The sequence below is a fragment of the Monodelphis domestica genome, chromosome 8 (genome assembly GCF_027887165.1).
Source record: "Monodelphis domestica isolate mMonDom1 chromosome 8, mMonDom1.pri, whole genome shotgun sequence".
Classification (NCBI taxonomy): Eukaryota; Metazoa; Chordata; class Mammalia; order Didelphimorphia; family Didelphidae; genus Monodelphis; species Monodelphis domestica.
Genome location: NC_077234.1, coordinates 184,403,971 through 184,424,327, shown reverse-complemented (window position 1 = coordinate 184,424,327; position 20,357 = coordinate 184,403,971). Strand labels below are relative to the sequence as shown.

Below are 20,357 nucleotides of genomic sequence, written 5' to 3'. Positions count from 1 at the left end.
TCAGAAGGGAAATAACAAACTGAGAAACAATCTTCATAACAAAAACCTCTGACAAAGGTCTAATTACTCAAATTTACAAAGAGCTAAATCAATTGTACAAAAAATTAAGCCATTCTCCAATTGATAAATGGGCAAGGGACATTAATAGGCAATTTTTAGTCAAAGAAATCAAAACCATTAATAAGCACATGAAAAAGTGTTTTAATCTCTTATAATCAGAGAGATGAAAATCAAAACAACTTTGAGGTATCACCTCACACCTAGCATATTGTTCAACATGACAGCAAAGGAAAGTAATGAATGCTGGAGTGGATGTGGCAAAATTGGGACACTAATGCATTGCTGGTGGAGTAGTGAATTGATCCAATCATTCTGGAAGGCAATTTGGAACTATGCCCAAGGGGTGCTAAAAGACTGTCTGCCCTTTGACCCAGCCATAGCACTGCTGGGTTTGTACCACAAGGAGATAATAAGGAAAAATACATATACAAGAATATTCATAGCTGTGCTCTTTGTGGTGGCAAAAAATTGGAAAATGAGAGGATGCCCTTCAGATGGGGAATGGCTAAACAAATTGTGGTATATGTTGGCAATGGAATACTATTTTGCTCAAAGGAATAATAAAGAGGAGGAATTGCATGGGAACTGGAACAACCTCCAGGAAGTGATGCAGTGCAAAAGGAGCAGAACCAGGAGAACATTGTACACAGAGACTGATACACTGTGGTACAATCGAATGTAATAGACTGTTCCATTAGTGACAATGCAGTGATCCTGAACAACCCAGAGGCATGTAGGAGAAAAAACACTATCCACATTCAGAGGAAAAACTGTGGGAGTAAAAATACCAAAGAAAAACAACTGTTTGATTACATGGGTCGAGGGGGATATGATTGGAGATGTAGGCTCTAAATGAATACCCTAGTGCAAATACCCACAATATGGAAATGGATTCTGATCAAGGACACTTGTAATACCCAGTGGAATTGCACGGTGGGAGGAGAGAGAGGAATAGAAAATGATTTTTGTAACCAAGGAATAATGGTTGAAATTGACCAAATAAAAAAATAAATTCATTTTTTAAAAAAAGCTGTTACATGATGAAAATTAAGTGCACTCACACTGTGGATAATGACCAAATTCAAAAGGAAATGGATCTCATTTTTGAGTGAGAACCCTTAGTATTCTGCCTCTCCTTGGGTAACATAGCATGTCACTGATTGTGCACTATATATTTTTGCTTAAAAAATTTTTATTATTGTTTTCCTTATATGTGCAATAGAGTATTTGAGGTTTTTTCTCTCATTTTTTTTACTTGAAGCACATGTTACTAGTATTAATTGTTTTTTGACTTTGCACTAGAATAAGTTTAAAATGTCTCTTTACACCTAATATCAATGCATATGCAAAAGCTTTAGACTATGGAAACCTGCCATTGATTGTTAAATACTATGGGACTTTGATTAATGATTGTATCTGACTCCAGGAGAAGGGATCATAAAAGAGCCACTGCATAATGCCAAGGAGCACAAGGTCAAGGAGCCCAACCAATCCTGGTGGGATTGATGAGATTCTGTGCCAAGAAAGGGGACCTGAAATTATTTTGGGGTTTGAGAGAGCAGATATTTGCAAAGTCAGACATAGAATTCTTTGTGCCCGATCCAGACTTCTGCTAAGTATTTCAGTTTGGTTGTCATTTTGGCTCCCCTATCCTTGAGAGAAAAGGCAAAATCAGACCAGGGACTGCTTCAAAAATCTAGTCCATTTTCTCTTTCTTTGGCAATTTGCTTTAATCCTTGATGCTGATTGGGTAAGTGCAAAATTCCTAATACAGGCTTGTGGAACATAAATCACTTCAATTGAGCCCTGGTTCAAGGACCTGTTATAGGCTTATTTTTTTCTTACTTAGAATTTTTACACATGAGACTTTGATATTTAATGTTTCATCTAGAAGTTATTGGTATCTCTTTTATTTTTTTAATGTTTTTTATTTTCTTTTGATAATTGATTCATATACCTCATAACTCAGCCCTGTATTCCTGGGAGACCCATGTGTTGGTCAATACCCTCCTCAGGGAGGATTGTATTATTGTCATAAAATTCTATATTTATAAAATTTTTTCTTATTGGAGAGTAATTCTAGGATAAGAAACTTGTTACCTCCCCAAATCAAGAGACAGAACTGTTTGGAGAAGGCACCATAAAGAAACCTGCAGAAACCACACAATGTACCAAAAAACCCTGAATAAACTTTGGGGTGTAATGAAATTTAAATGTGGGGGGTTGAACACATATATTTCAAATGTGTACTCCTATGCCAAAGGGAACTGCCCCCAATTGGCTTTTTGTCAATGTACCTAACATTGGTTTTGTTTTTTTTCTTTTATTTACCTCTTCTCTCCAAATTATTATAATTTCCCCTTAAAAAGTGCAATATTCTATGTACCTCTAGTTAAAGATGTTTAGAGATGTAAGTTGGTTATGTGTACTGATTCTTTGGGGAAACTAGGCATGTAAACCTGGGTGATTTCTACATACTAATTTCACAATGGAATCACGGGGGTGGGATTGTATAATTTGGATTTGCTCTCCAGGAACTCTCTTTCCAGCTTCCCATGTTCCTTCTCACATTATGTGCTAACATAGGGAGGATATAAGTTTTGTGTAGCTCCACCCTTGTGCTCTCTATTTCCCTGATCATGGCTGGGAAAGCTGGCTTTTACTGAAGTTTTTACTTTTGTCCTTTTATTTCTTCTACTTCAAGTGATTATTAATAAATCTTATAAAATATAATACTTGGAGTTATTGGTTATTAATTTTAATCTTGCAAAGAATTGCTGAAAAACAACCAGAACCAAAAAGAAATTTTGATAATGAAATTCAGCACTTAAGAGATGCATAAACAAGGTGAACAGAAAAAAACTCAGGAGAATACATGGGATTAAACTAAACATATTGCATGGGAAAATGATAGCTAGGATACTTAAGATTTCTATGGTGCCAGAGATGTCTAAATTACTTAATATAGTTAAGATAATCTAGGAAAACCATGGGTTTAAAATGATTACACTACTAGTTAGAAGGTGATAACTAAGATGATTAAGATATATATGATATTTGAAGTACCTAAGATACCCAAAGTACTTTCAGTACTGAAGATACTAAAGAATTTTATTATTATTGGGGTAATGAATAAGAGCATATATATAGATAGAGAATAGAAAATAAGTTGAATATGATTAGATGATATCCCTCCCTCCAAACCAGTCAAAAGATAAGAAGGAGAAATATATTTAGAAAAGAGTAAAGGAGAGAAAGTTGGGGATAAATTATCTCACATGAGGAGGCATGTAAGAATTAATACAGTGTTAGAGAAGATGGTTGAGAGTAATGCTTTAACCTTACTCTCATTAGAATTGATACAAAATGGGAATAATATCCATACTCAGATATAAAAATCATTCTTACTCAATAAGGAAGTAAAAAAGGAAGGAGGAAAGAAAAGAAAGGCAGACAAATAGCAAAAAAAAAAAACCTCATTTGTGAATAGGGAAATGTTGAAAGGAGGGAGAAGAATAAATGAGAAAAATAAAATGGAGAGAAACACCCAGTTAGTGATCATAACTGTAAATTTGAATGGGGCAAATTCACCCATAAAATGGAAAAGGATATCAGAATGAATTAAAAGTTAGAATCCTGCAATATACTGTCTACAAGAAATTAATTTAAAATAGGGAGAAACACATGAAATAAAAGTAAAGAACGAGGGTAAAATTTACAATGCTTCAGCTAAAGTTTAAAAAGCAGGGTTAGCAATTATGATCTGAAAGTAAAAGTGAAAATTGTCCTAAAAGTATTAAGGAAGTAACTTATATATTGAGAGAAAGAATAGTAGATGATGAAGTAATGCACAAAATGGCATAGCATCCAGATTCCTAATGGAGAAACTACATGAGTTACAAGAGGAAATTGAAACAAAAACTGCCATTATTACTTTATATCAGCAATTTTAAAACAAAGTCACATATAATCAGTTAGTGCAACTATGATTTTAAAATGAGTTAAACCCAGGTAAAAAAGTGTATAGTTTACTATATTTACTATATATAAAGTATACAAGATATCCATTAAAACAGTAATAGAAAAGAAATAGAGTGGAGTATTAGAATATTATAGATACCAATAAAATTAAGAGGATCTGTTATTAACTTTAGAATGTTAAGTGTTCAGCTTGACTGATTCTTGATTCCTAATAAAGATAACAGAAATAATCATTGATTGAGTCAGTTATAGAAATTAGGAATTTATTACGAGGGCAAGATAGTATTTGTTTTTGTGAAGGAGTTATAATCACTATAGTTTCCTCAGTTTACAGTCCAGAAAGATGCCTTCTGGTGTAATTTTAAGTTTACTCTCAATATTAGTATGTTATATATGATTATATTAGTCTATTATTTGTAGTATCAATTAGAAATGACCGAAAATTGTATTCTGATCAGAGTCATTCCCATATTTTCTGTTATTGTTACTTTCAAACTGTAATAATTAAAAGTGCTTGGGACATACTATGAATTATATATTCTAGTGATTAAGACATTTAACTGAGGCCCTGATCTTTGTAAATCCTTCTAATGTCCAAACAAGAAGTCTTAATTAGTGCTAAATCACCAGATGGACAAATGCAAATGAGGGCTACCTATCTTAAACCTTTATTTGGAATTTATCAACTCTCTAGGCAGATATTTCCTATACTTCAGCAACATATTCTGTTCATTTGGTGTTAATCATTGACTTGTATTAACTGTCAAACTCTATAAAAATAACTGTGAACATCCAAAAGAGGTCTTTGCCACAGGCTGTGTGTGGTGAGACCCCCAGTTCTTATTTCCATAATTAAAGATTCAGCTCAGAATGATAGCCCAGATATTTTAATTTCTTACAAAATAGACAATAAAACTATATTAATAGAGGACATTAACCTTCCCTTCTTAGAATGAGATAGATAAAATAAAAAATAAACAAGAAAGAAATTAAGGAGGTGAATAGAATTTTAGAAAAGTTAGACTTGACAGTCTTTTGGAGAAAACGGAATTGGAATCAAAAGAAATATGCCTTTTTCTTCACAGTACATGGTGCCTTCATAAGAATCAATCATATAGTAGGGCATAAAATCCTCACATTCAAATGCAGAAAAGCAGAAATATTAAATGCAACCTTTTTAGAACATAATGCTATAAAAATGATATGGAAAAAAGGGCTAGAGAAAAAATACTAAACATTAATTGGAAACCAGATAACCTTATCTTAAAAAATGAGTAGTCCAAAGAATAAATCATAGAAACAATCAACAATTTCATTACAGAGAATAAAAACAAGGAGATAACATACAATAAAAATAAGGAGACAATTTTGGGGATATAGCCAAAGCAGTACTTGAGGGAAAGTTTCTATCTCTAAATTCTTATATCAAGATAATAAAAAGAGTAGATCTAGGTGTACAACTAAAAAAAGCTGGAAAAAGAACAAAGTAAGAACCCTTAATTAAACACCAAATAATAAATCCTAAAACTCATAGGTAAGATTAATAAAATTGAAACTAAGAAAACCATTGAATTAGTAAATAAGAGCTGGTTTTATATTAAAAAACAAACAAAAAAGATAAACCATTGGTTGATTTGATTAGTTTATTAATTTCTTTATTACAAAGAAAGCAAATTATCAGTATTAAAAATGAAAAGGGTAAAGTTAAAGCAATTATAAGGAGATATTTTGCTCAATTATGTACCAATAAATCTGATAATCTAAGTGAAATAGTTGAGTTTAAAGAAATATAAATTGCCTAGATTAATAGAAGAGGAAATAAAATACTTAAGCAATTCCATCTCAGAAAAGAAATTGAACAAGACATCAATTAACTCTACAAAAGAAGCCCATGGCCAGATTAATTCACAAGTGAATTGTACCAAATGATTAAAGAACAATTCATTCCAATTCTATAAAAACTATTTGGAAAAGTAGCTGAGGAAGAAACTCTACAAAATTCCTTTTATGGCACAAATACAGTGTTGATACCTAAACCACGAAGAGCAAAAATAGAGAAAGAAAACTAAAGATCAATATCCCCAATGAATATTGATACAAAAATCTTAAACAAAGTACTAGCAAGGAGATTATAATAATATAACACCAAAGATCATACACTGTGGTCAGATTGGTTTTATACCAGGACTATAGGGATGGTTCAATATTAGGAAAATTATCAGCATAATTGACCAAATCAATAACAAAGTCATATGATTATTTCAATAAGTGAAGAAAAAGTTTTTGACAAAATACAATACCGATTTCTAATAAAGAGTCTATAAAACACTGTAATGAATAGAACATCCCTAAAAATTGTAACTAGCATCTATTTAAAACCATAAACAAACATCTATATTGGAGATAAGCTAGAACCCTCATACTATATGTGCTAGCTATAACAATATGAGAAGAAATAAAGGAATTAGAATAGGCAATGAGGAAGTAAAGCTATAACTCTTTGCAAATGATATGTTGGCATATCTAAAGAATCAACCAAAAACTAATAAAAACAATTCACAACTTTAGCAAAATTGCAGGATATAAAATAAACTCCCACAAATCTTTAGTATTTCTATTTACCACCAACAAAGTGTTGAAGGGAGGTGGGAGAAAGGGAGAGAATATCGATTGAAAAATGTCAGAAAATGAATATTAAAAATTGTATTGATATGTAATACTGAAAAAAAAACTTTTTAAAGAAAGGGACATGGAATGGCATTGAAGACAGACTTTATCTATCTCACGAATTTCCCTAAGACAAATATTTTTATGTGAGATGAATAAATAGTAGGTGACCAGAAAAGAGTTTTTTTTTTTTTTGAGAATTTGGCATTTGAGAATTTGCCCTCTTATTGACCAGCTCTGTTAAATTGAGCTAGGGAATTCCCCATCTCCTGCGTCTTAGTTTTCTGATCTATAAAATGGAGGTTGCAATCCTTGGACTACTTTCCTCACAGAGTTGTGAAAAGCAAATGAAATAATGTTCTTAAAGCACTTGGTAACTTGTTATTAAAATTTGAGCACCAGTTTTCTATATTGGTAACTCTACCTATGAAGCTGATTAAACCAGATGCAGCTTGAGTAAATTGATATCTAAGCTGGGATTAGATGAAACTTTGCTGTCATGCCAATAATGTATAAAGTATAATTATGAAATAAAGTCTCCACGAGTTATAAACCACCATCAATTGCATCCCCTTGTGGTCCTCGCTAGGTCTGTTTTACTGCTTTGCCTTAAAACTCAGAGTTGTAAAATGAAAGTGATTCTATTTTGACAGACTATCTACTTGTTGGCTACATTTTTCTGTGTGGATAGAAGACAAATTCTAAAAAGTTCAACCGGTAAACCATAAATACTTGGTAAAGGAAGGAATGAAAGAATTTTTGTATTTAGTTCTTAAACCAATGCCATTGCTACTGCTCATGGTTAACTAATGTCCTTTAATTATAATGAATGAATGAATTAATCAATAAGCATATACTAAGGGTCTGGAATTGCTTTAGGTCCTAGGGATGTAAATACAATAAATAAAGCAGCCCCTGGCCTCAAGAAACTTTCATTGTACATGGGAAGACAACACATACAATAGGTGTGCCTGCATGAATTTGGAAGGAAACCAAATGTTCAAGAATTAGTGGTTTTATTACTTCTGGGGAGAAAAAACAGAATGTCCTATGACTTGAGAAGTGGTGTTTCCATTGAAAGAGGAATTTTTTACTTTTTGATGTCTATTTTATGGGCATATTTTGAATTGGATTTTTTGTATACATGTCACATTACCTTGAAAGATGATAAACTCCACGAGAGCAGCATCTCTGCCTTATCTAAATTTGGCATCTCACTTTCCTTCCATAAATTTATGTAACTGAAGATACAAAAATGATTGGAAAAGCAGAATCATTAATGCAAAAGAACAAAAACTTGTACATAAAGGCAAAGAAAATTGTTTTGCAGTGCATGTAAAATCTCATGGGGATAGTTTGTCTTCCTTCAATCTGGAAATGGGCAGCTTATTCATCAGCACAGTTTGAGAGGGTGAAGAACATCATGCCACCTCCTGTCTGTGATAAGACTATTTTTGGTAGGAAAACTGAGATCTCACATCTGCTGCCATCAGATGACAATATACTTGGAAGAAAACTGTAAAAATGATTGAGTTTTTCCATTATAATGACTATATTAACTCATGTGCACTGTAATTAGATGGATCTCCCACTTCTCTCTACCTGTTACTAAATTTCTCAATGGAAGATGCCATATTATTAACTTTCTCATCTGAGAGACTAATGACATCTTATAAAAAAAAGGTGAATAGTATTAAGTCTATATGACACTGCATCACCTGTTCTGATAATCAAAGTTTTTTTTAAAGTCATCCTTTACAAAGATGGAAGATGAAATTCTATTTTCTTTCAAAAGGGAGGTGGCAGGGGCAGCTAGGTGGCTCAATGGATTGAGAGCCAAACCCAGAGATGGGAATTTCTGGGTTTAAATCTGGCCACAGATACTTCCTGGCTGTGTGACCCTGGGCAAGACACTAAACCTTAGTGCTTAGCCCTTATCATTCTTCTGCCTTGGAACCAGTATACACTATTGACTCTAAGGTGGAAGGTAAGGATTTTTTTAAGAAGGGAAATTTCTTTCAAACAGCTATTCTACTGTCCTTTACTATCATTTAACCAATGTTGGACATATTAATTTCTTGATCCTGAATATTTTAAAGAAAACATTGGACTGACCTTGGGAAACCATTATCTCAAGCAGCTAGTTCTATCTTACTTCCTCTTGTATCTTGTGATACTTAGTAAATTTCCTAACCCATTCAATTCTTCTCTCTGTAGGGTCTGGCACCTCTTATAGGTAAAATGAAACTTGGAAAATTCCAACCTCTTTGGAGGAAACAGTAAGCAAATGCTTCTGTCGCCACAGTGGGGATAAGTTCCACAATTTCTATTTTTTACTGATGGAAAAACTTGGGTCCATGAAATTTAAGAGATTGAACCAGTCATATAGTAGGTCACAGGAGAAAAAAAATGACCCAGGTCTATTTATCTTCAGGTCATGAGAGCATGGGATCTGATCCTTGTTATCTAGGTATCTTCTGTAACTATGTCTTTTGGCCAGAGAGCAGGCTATATTATCCATTCTTGGCATCTAATCATAGTGTTGTTTTTTTCGTTTGGTGCCTTATAAAATTTCATGGCTTCCCAATTTCACATATTGAGCTGCTCCTATTCACCTTTAATCATAATCACAGCTTATGCTGCCTCAGTGAATGCAGAGAGTTTATTGAACTGCACAGGAAAATTCTACCCTCAGGTGAAAAAAAGTCCTCTGGTTTAGCTTCTATTTTTAATACCTTGCATTTATTTGACACTTTGCTTTGAGGAGCCCAAGTACTTTTCAGACATCATCTAATTAATCCTCCCAGACAGGTGGGAGGCAGGTATTATTATCCTCATTCTACAAATGAGGAACCCAAGCCTGGAGAATTTTAAATGACTTTTATAAGGTCACCTGGGGGTTGTAGAGAGGTAGAATGGTTTGTGAGGAAGCCAAGAATAAAGTCTATATTTTCTGATTCTTGATTATATTCAGTGACCAAGGAAAGCAGACACCTGGATGTGGAAATGGTGGAGTTTTATTAAATAACAAGTCATTTCTACATTCCTTTAAGATTTACAAGGAGCTTTCCTCCTAATGAGGCTCTAAGGTGGTTAGTATAGTCATCCTTATTCCCAGATAAGAAAACCAATACTCATGGAAGTTAAGTTTCTTGCTCACGGCCACATAATTAGAAAGACCCAGAGCTCCAATTTATACCTAGGTCTTCCTGACTTCAAGACCAGCATACGTTCTACAATACTATTCTGGAACATAAAAGAAACACAGAACTATAAAAAAATTAAAATCATGAATTTAAAGACCTACTGCAACCACTTCGTTTTACATGATTAAACCAAGATCTGGCGTGGTCTTGAATTGGTCATGAATTCATTTTTAAGTTAAATTTTTTTTCTTATTGAATATTTTTTTCTCCTCACTTTCCCTCCTCTTCTGAGGGAAAAAAGTGGAAAAACAAAACCCTTGTAACAAATAAGCTATTCAAGCAAAACAGATTCCTATATTGGTCATAGACACACTTGCACACTCTCATGGGAAGCCACTCCGTTGCCATAGACCTCAGTAGCAATCAGAACTCTGAGCCTGTTTACCTATTCTTACTCTCCTGATACAGACTTGATGATTAATCATACAGATAGCTGTAACTATCACTTTATCTGTGTAGATACTATAACATAAGAGATAGGATCCTGAGCTAGGAATAAGAGACCTGGCTTCACATCCTCTTCCTCTGATACTAGCTGTTGATTGGTTAGTTTTTCTTACTAGAAGAGGACCAAAATGACAGCAGGTCATGTCTTTTGACTTGGGCATGTTATGATTAAAATTCTCAGGAGACCATTATCTTATTTTGCAATTATTTATTCAATAATAAAAAAATGAGTCAAAGAAAGAGAAGGCATCAGCCACATGTGGCCGGTCATCTTCTCCCCTCCCTCCACCAGGCCTAAACCTGACCACACATCTACTCATTCTGGAATTCCAAGGGAAAAGTCCCGATGCCCTCCCCCTACTCCAATTTATGCTCTTCAGGATGGCCCTTTCCCAAGCCTTGTGGATTGGAGAACTTGGACCTCATTCTGCCTGCACAGTGCCCATGTTCACTTTTCTGGGCTACAGTTGTCTTAAAAGGCTTGTTTACAGAGAAACAAAGAGTTTATCTCCACCCTTATGGAGGGGAGAGGAGCAGTTGTAGCTTAGATTTTAAGATTACACTTTTTTTCCTTTAAAATCCAAAAGCTACTTTGAGCTTCCACAAAAAGGGCGACAGGCTGGTGTCAAATTTTCACAGGCATAGATAGGATTTAAGTGAAGCAGAGCTACACAAAGTCATCAGTTTTACTCTCTCTTCCAAGGACATCCCAATTCAGTGGCAAAACAAAATACAAGACAACTGGAAATGGCCTGGGTGCAGTGGATGACCTCCGTGTTTTCAATGTCTGACCCAGCTCTAAGTGCTCCATGGTATCTGCTTCAGTCACCCTTATTGTTATTGGAACAAATTGTTCTTATTGCCTTTTCTGCCTGAGGAAGTCTTCACTTGCCTGGGTGGTCACTCCTCACTTATGGGTTTGAGACCTGCCAGTCACCTGGTAACCTGGTTTCACCTGCCTGATTAGATGATTTACTGGGGTGTGGCTGCTGTGTATACTAGTGCTTCTTGGGGCCATTGGTAAGAGTTAGGGGTCAGACAGACACCAAAGGAGGAAAGGAACCTAGAAAAGTCCTCCCTCACACCAGAAGTACAAGTCTTCCCCGAACAATCTGTATAATCCTGGGCAAGTCACTCAATCTTGATATGATTTAGGCAAGTGCCTAGGACTCATCTATTAAAATAACTTATTATGGTAGGAAGATCCCTGATTCTGGATTTGAGAAGACCTAAGTTCAAATCCCTCCTCTGACCCTACCTGTGTGACCACAGCAAGGGTGTGCTGGAGCAGGCTTGAACTAGAAGCATTTACAACTCAAAAACAGGCAAATTTATAATTCAGGGCTTGATTGAAATCTTAAATTGATAGAGAATAGAGATAGAGAATGATCTTAAAATGATAGAGAAAATGCTAATAATGCATATTAAACTTTTTATAAATCTGTTTCCAGATTACATATGAATGCAAATTTTAATAATTATTTTCTGACATTTTACAATTCATGTTTTCTCTCCCTACTACTTTGACCCCTCCAAATCCTCCCTCCTCTCCAAGAAGGCACATAATATGATATAGGTTGTACATATGTTACTATACAATAAATAATTTCATGTTCATTATGTTGTAAAAGAAGACATATATCACTTATACTAGAAAAAAATTCATGGAGAAAATAAAGTGAAAAATGGTATGCTTCAATCTACATTCAGACACTATTAGTTCTTTCTATGGCATGAGTCCCTTACAATTGTCCTGGATCCTTGCATTGCTGATAATAGTTAATTCATCCGTAATTGATGTCATAGTATATTGCTGTTATGAATATACTGTTCTCCCACTTCTGCTTAATTTACTTTGTTTCACTTCATATAAGTCTTTCCAGGTGTTTCTGAAATCATCCTTTTCATTATTTTTTATGGCATAATAGTTTTTCCATTACAACCATGTATCACAGCTAGTTCAGCCATTTTCCAACTGATAGATACTCCTTCAGTTTCTAGTTCTTTGTCACAACAAAAAGAGCTGCCCTAAATATTTTTGTACAAGTAGGTTCTTTTCCCCTATCTGTGATGTCTTTGGACTATAGATCTAGTGATGGTATTGTTGGATCAAAGGATATGCAGTTTGGTGGCCTTTGGGCATGGTTCCAGATTGCTATCTAGAATGGTTATATCAGTTCCATTAACAGTGTACTAGTATTCCAATTTTTCCATATCCCTTAAACATTTTCCTTTTTTAGTCATGTTAACCAGTCTGTTGGGTGTGGGGTAGTACCTTAGGGTTGTTTTAATTTGCATTTAATAGTAATTAGAAATATTTTTTCATATAACTAAAAATAATTTTAGTTTCTTCAAATAAGAATTATCTGTTTATATCCTTTCACCACTTGCCAATTGGTCTTGGGTTATAGGCTTCAGAATATGTGACATCTGATGGCCAGATATGAACCCATTTTGACTTTTCCATGGTATATGGCATATAGCAGTTACTTGATAAATTTGGATTGTCTGATTGACTGACACTGACCCTCTTTGGTATGGGAGTGACTCCAGAAATGACTTGGGTAAATCTTTTTATCATAGCCCCACCTAAATTTGAAGGAGAAAGGATAGCACAGGACCCATTCATGAAACCAACATTCTTAGTCTGACTTTATAAGAAAGGAAAGTATATGAGTACTCCAAGGCTTTGCTTGAAGTAAACACTCATGAGCCCAAATGATAGGTGTATACTACTTGGGCTCTCCATCCTAATATCCAGACTCCCTGAAGCTCCCAATAATCACTACTGGTAGCTTAAGGTTAAACCAGCAGCCCTGCTACCAAAACATCCTAATTAGAGATATTAAGGGAAGTCAAATCCAAATCAGGGCAGCTGTAAGTAGCAGCTATAAGATAGCAAAAGCATCTCAATGCAGTATTCTGGACTCCTAGCAAGTCCTCCAATACTCTCCTCTACATATCCACCCTGATGGTATTTCTTTCTTCTCATTGTTCTAACAATAGAATTCACAAAATTATATTTATTAATAATTTTAATAATGTTTTGATCATTGAAACTATACCTCTCATTACTTATACTGGAGTTCAGGCAAGCCTCCCCCTAACCCCTCTGGCTTATGGCATTTATGTCTCCCTAATGAAATTAACTTCCTTAGTTCAGGCTGAGGATCTGGAACAGATTTTAAAATCTGTGTCCTTTGATAATTTTCATTTATATGGACTAAAAAATACTTTTGGGGAAAGAATCTCTGTTGTAGTTTTCTGTGTGATCAGAAAATGGAATCTAGAACTAGAACTAGTTCCTTCTATAACTTGAATCCATGGCCTTCTTCCTGGAAGAAATTTAATCAGGCAACCGTGTTTGTAGGTCTTTAGTGGCTCCTAACTTGACACTGTCTCTTTAATGAGAGTGGTAATTTTATTTAAGCCAGGATATATTGGGGCATGGGAATTTATTGAGGTAGAGTGGAGTTATTACTAGTCATTGACCCAGATGACTTTAGTTTAAATTTTTATTCTGCTGCTTAGTAGCCATTTGTCTTTCAACAAGTCACAGAAGAATTCTGGATCAGTGAAAAAATCATTATGTATTGCTACAGACACCAAAGGTCTTTGGAGAACTTTGGACTCTTATAAAGCAACTGAGAACTATCCTATCTGTTACTTCTGGAGTTTAAGGATAGTTCCATGGAAACATTGGACTACTATTTCCCAGGATGCATAGCTAATATTCAAACTACTTCCCCTGTAGGGTTTTAACACCATGGGAGTAGTAGGGCTGAAGGATATTGAATTCAGGAGCCATTTAAAAATTTTTTTGTTCTGCCTTTCTTTATATCCCTGGGTTTAGCACATAGTAGGTACTTAAGGAATGCTTATTGACCTTACTTACTTCAATATGACATAAATGTTAAAAATCTTCATTTTTATTTTTATTTATATATATATAACATAACATAATATATAACTATATATAACATAATATATATAACTATATATAACATGCTATATATGATTTGTTATAAATGTGTAATAAATTATAATAAATATGCTTATCCAAGAGAAACAAATACCCAAATTGTCTATATCCAAAAATGTGTCATTTTTCCCGTCTCCCCTGTCCTCCCTCTCCAAGAAGGCAGGTAATATGATATAGGTTATATATATATATTATTATTATATAATTCATGTTTCCATGTCCATCATGTTGTGAAACAAATAACATATTGCTTTCATGAGAAAAATTCATGGAGAAAATAAAATGAAGAATGGTATGTTTCAATTTGCATTTGGACTCCATCTGTTCCTTCTATGTCTATGTCTATGTCTATGTCTATGGATTGCCTTTTTTCACCATGAATCCCAGTTGTCCTGAATTCTTGCTTTTTCTTTTATTTTTTATTTTAAAAATATTTATTCATGTTTACATATTTCATTTTCTTTCCCTCCCCTTTTCTCCACACCCCTCCCCCCCCATCCAATAAGCACTTCCACTGGGTTATACAAATTATCACTTATACCTATTTCCATATTATTCATTTTTGCAAAGAAGCAATCTTTTAAAACCAAAACCTCAAGTCACAGTTCTTTCTCTCAATGTGGATAGCATTCTTTCTCATAAGTCCCTTGGGATTGTCTTGTATTAGAAAAGTTCATTACATTGTATTGTTCCACAATGTTTCACTTTCTGTGTATACTGTTCTCTTGCTTCCTGCTCATTTCACTCTGCATCAAATTCTGGAGATTCTTCCAATTCATGCAGAAATCCTCCAGTTCATCATTCCTTACAGCAATAGTATTCCATCACCATCATATATCACAATTTGTTGAGCCATTCCCCAATCGAGGGATATCCCCTCATTTTCCAATTTTTTGCTACCACAAAAAAGTGCAGATATGAATATTTTTGTCAAACATTTTTATTATTATTATCTATTTAGGGTACAAACCTAGTAGTGGTATTTCTGAATCAAAGGGTATGCAATCTTTTAAAGTCCTTTGAGCATAGTTTCAAATTGCCTTCCAGAATGATTGGATCAATTCACAACTCCACCAGCAATGCATTCGTGTCCCAATTTTGCCAAAACTCCTCCAACATTTATTATTTTCCTTTACTGTCATACTGGTCAATCTGCTAGGCATGAGGTGCCTCAATATTGTTTTGGTTTGCATTTCTCTAATTATGAGAGATTTAGAACACTTTTCCATGTGCTTATTGATAGTTTGATTTCTTTATCTGAAAACTGCATATTTATTTCCCTTGACCATTTGTCAGTTATGAGACCCTTGCCTTCTTGATAATAGTTAAGTCATTCACAGTTGATCATACTTTATTGTTGTTATTATGAACAACACTCTCCTACTTCTGAACACTTTACGTTGCATCACTTCATATACATCTCTCTTGTGTTTTTTTGTTGTTGTTGTTGTTTTGATTATCATCTTGTTTGTCATTTCTTATACCACAACAATATTTCATTGCAATCATATACCACAACTTGTTTAAATGGATAATTCTGAATACATTAAATTAAAATTTTTCTATACAAATAAATCTAATTTTGCCAAGATTAGAAGGAAAGCATAAGTTGGGGAACAATTCTCATAGACAATTTCTCACATAGAGGTCTCATATCTAAAATACATAGAGAACTTTGTCAAATATATAAGAATATGAGCCATTCCCCAATTGACAAGTGGTCAAAACACACAGATAGTTTTGGGATAAAAACATCAAATCTATAAAAAACTATACAAAAATTTATCTAAATCATTATTGATTAGAGAAATGCAAATCAAAACAACTCTGAGATAATCATCTCATACTTATCAGATTGACTAAAATTATAAAAAGGCAAAAAGACAAATGTTGGAGGGGATGTGGGAAAATTGAACATTAATACATTGTCTGTGAGACACTTGCTTGTGAATGCCTCAAGGAGAGAGAGAGAAAGGATAGTAGATTGGATTCCGTGGGGGGCATGATGGATCCAGGTAAGAGATGGCAGAATTGAGTCAGAAACCAGGCCATATTGATATCAATGGAGCTCACAGCACAACTCCAAACTCTGGAAATCACAAAGGCACAAACCATCCAGTAGTCCAAATTTAGAGAATTAGCCTACGTTCCTTGGGCTAGTAGCCAAGCAGGAACCTAACGAACCTTATGGCTGAGAGAATAAAGTAGGAATAATAGGATGAATTAGAAAGAGCTAGGTATTAGCATTGGAAAAGAAATGTGCCTGGCCAGAGGCTAGGTCCCAAGTGAGAGAGAGAGAGATAGAGAGGGAGGAAAGGAAAGACAGACATAGGTGAGAGGTGAGGTGGCAAAGAGGCCTGGCCTTCTGTGGAGCTCCTATTTATTACCTTTGTGATGCAAATGTGTACAATACATAGGGATGAGTGCAAGCGTATTATCATTGGTCACTTGTAAATTACAACAAGGTATAGGTGTGGTTTGTCTCAGGCCAGATGACCACAAAGAAACCTGATTTCTCTCCTAACCTGGGGGAAGCTGGGATCAAGGGTCAACAGGCTTTACTAGCCATGTGCAAGACTGAGCATGCTCTCTTCTAAGACAATCTTTACATTCTAACTGTTTCCCTTGTCCCTAGATAGGTGTGGACTGCTACAGTCTGTGGAACTGTGAAGTGATCCAACCATTTTGGAGAGCAATCTGGAATTATACTCAAAAAGTTATAAATCTGTGTAAATATTTAGACCCAGTAATACTACTATTAGGTTTACTTCCCAAGATGTTCAAGGAAAAAGAAAAAGAAATTATACATTCTAAGATATTTATAGCAGTTCTTTTTATGGTAGCAAAGAACTGGAAACTGAAGAAACATCTATCAATTGGGAATGGCTGAACAATTTGTGATATAAAAACCTCCTTTTCCATTTCTTTAGAAATACAGTTTCTCTAGTCTAAAACCCTTTCCCAAACTTTTTTTTCTTTTAGGAAAGCATAAAGAAAAAAAAGGCTGGGATTTGCTTTTGAAATGAAACAGGAGTAATCAAACTTAATTCTTGACTATCTAGGATCATTGCTTTCTCCCCCCTAAAGTGATTGGTGTCATGACTCATCTAGGGTGATTCTTCTCTCTTAAAAAATTCAAGGTTAGGAAATTGATTGTGGAAGGAACGCTGAAGGGAAGTAGTCCAGGAAGGAACTGAGTGGTGTCTGTTCTGGAATGTTAACCTCAAACAGTATTTTAATGTACTTATGATCTTTTTCTTGTTCAATATTCCTATAAACGTTACTTGAAACCTTTTTGTGGTAGAAAGAGCCCCATCAGAAAGGCATGAACTATTATGCCCGTTTGGACAGCTCTCTCTTTACTTGTGTTATTTATATTAATGTATTAACAGCATTATATTCATAATAACATATTTATAACATTCTGTTACTATTAATAATTATAATATGTCATTCATATTAATATCAACAACATGATATCAATATTACTATATTATTAATGTGAATAATATGCTTGGAGAGAGAACTGGTCTAGTCCACCCTGCCTTCCATTGTGACCCTCTTTGCCCCAAGAAGGTTTCAAGTAACTTTTATAGGAATATTGAACAAGGTAAAGATGATCATTATTATATTCTTATATAAAAATTAATGATTCATAAGAATTATTATGATCTTATATTACTAGAAGAAACATTCATGTGAAGCAAGAAGCTTGAAATAATCCTCTCTTTTTACTAAGCCTTAGAAAGAAACATGGTCGCTTCAGTTGGCTTCCATCACTATGGTGGTTTATTTAACTTTAAGAGAGCTTTGGATACATGGGAAAGGACCTGCAGTTCAATGACTAAAATGATTAGACGTCTGGCCTGTGTGACTGCAGCCAGTCTCTGTTACCTAGCAACTGAGAGCAACCGGAAATAGTAGATCTCTAAAGAAAGGACAAAAGAAAAGAAACAAGTCTGGGAGACTAGGACTGGAGAGAAAGGGGGCAGAGACTCTATCTTAAATGCCCCCTGAGCTCGGAGAAGTGAGAGCATTGTGCTTCCCCCACTTCCCCAAATTCAGGGTTTCAGCTGATAGCATCTTCCTTCTCAGCCTCCCCTTCCACTTAGTCTCTTTCAGACTCAGTTTTCTCACCCGTAAAATTGGGTTAATAATAGATAATAATAGCACCTAGCTCACAGGGTAGTGTGAAAGGCAAATGAGATCATGTAAGTAATTTCCTCACTACATAAATGTGAATTATTATTATTGTCTTAACCCCAGTTGAACTTCAGTTTGGGTAAATATTGTGCACGAGATGTTAGACAACCCAGCACAGAAAGTAAGCAAGAGAAGGCAGAAATGCTGGCAGGACTGGAGAAAGCTGAAAATGGCACATTTTGGTTTTTTGGTTTTTTACCAGTTCTGTCTCCAAACACTTCCTATCCTCACTATGCATTTGGTTTGACCTTATAGCTGAGCTTATTATTGCCTCTGCATAGGTTTGTTGAGAGAAAAACATTCTGAAATCCTGAAAATCTTATGTAGATGTGAAATATTCAGCTCAATAAATGTGCATTGAAAAATCCCAGAATATCAATTCCCTAAAACTCATCTGGTGATGCCCTTCTTACTAGTCCTTTGGCTAGCCCTAGGCAAAATTGTGAAGTAGAGAAAAAAGAGTTTTGTGCCCTCTGACTTTTTAATATCTGTTAATTAGACCTGACTCTTACTGACCCCATTTGGAGTTTTCTTGGCAAAGATACTCAAGTGGTTTGCCCTATCCTTCTCCAACTCATTTGGCAGATGAGGAAATTGAGGCAAGCAGGGTGAAGTGACTTGCCCAGGGTCACACAGCGAGTAAGTACCTGAGGTCAGATTTAAACTCAGGAAGATGAATTTTCGTGTCTCCAGGATCTGCGCTCTATCTCCCACGTCACCCAGCTGCCCATCTTTCTTCCTATTAAACCCTCCCTTCAGCTTGTTGTCCAATGAGACCGAGGCAGCTAGATATAAGGCAGGTGTCTGAAAAATAACGTTCAGCGAGTTGTCTCCGTTCTAGGGTATTTGTATCTTACCGGTAACTGAAAAGGGAGCAGCTGCCAGCAGGGATTACTCCTGCCTTGGAGGAGGAGGACACATGAGGGAGTTCTCGCGGAGTCGGTAATCCGCAGAGCAGGCAAAGTTTGGGCAGGCAGGGCAGAGTGCGGGGAAAGAGGTCAGGTTTGCAGTTTGTTTGGAATGATTTCGGATTCCGGGTTCGAGCTAGGTTAGAGAGAGTGACTGGCTAGTCAGCGAAGTGTTGCTGGGTGTCCAGACTAACTCAACATCGACGTCAGGAAGGGTGTCTGGACCGTCAATGGGGGAGTAGAGCTAGTGCGGAACCAGCTGGCTCGGAAGAAAGTGGCTTGACCGGGAGTGTTGTAAGACTCAAATTAGATCATGGCTCTAAAGCCCTTTAAAAGCCTTAAATTTTACTTCTGAGTAGCATTGTTAGCCTACAGTTTCCAGGGCTCCAGTCTTGTGATTTCATTTTCAGAGGCTTCTTACTGGATTGTTGATGAATTCAAGCAATAATAATAATAATATTTTTCAGAACCTTATCTTCCATCTTAGAATCAATACTATGCATTGGATCTAAGGCGGGAAAGCGGTAAGGGCTAGGCAATAGAGCTTAGGACATTTGTCCAGCGTCACACATCTAGGAAGTGTCCCAGGTCAGATTTGAATCCAGGACCTCTAGGCCTGGCTCTCAATCTACTGAGCCACCCAGGTGCCCCCTCAAGCAATAACTCTAAAGTTATATGAAGAGTCTTCTGGTAAACTGCCAGGTTCTCAAAAAAAATGTTCATATAATTAAATTTTTTTATTTTATTTATTTTTAAAATATTTTTCCAAGTTTACATGATTCATTTTCTTTCCCTCCCCTCTTCCCTCCCCACTTCCAGAGCAGACAAGCAATTATACTGGGTTGTATAAATGCTATCACTTGATACCTATTTCCATATTACTCATTTTCATGCAATTAAAAA

General features: G+C 35.3%; 1 long non-coding RNA gene across 1 annotated transcript in view; it reads right to left on the bottom strand.

The window, feature by feature from the left end:
• Nucleotides 1-19,657, bottom strand: part of LOC130455996 (uncharacterized) — a 71,976-nt gene extending 52,319 nt beyond the window's left edge. Inside the window, exons 1-2 of the long non-coding RNA XR_008914284.1 lie at nt 19,404-19,657; nt 7,865-7,949 (exon numbers count right to left, since the gene is read on the bottom strand). This is a non-coding gene — a long non-coding RNA (uncharacterized LOC130455996). The remainder of the gene's footprint in view (nt 1-7,864; nt 7,950-19,403) is intronic.
• Nucleotides 19,658-20,357: the final 700 nt, after the last annotated feature.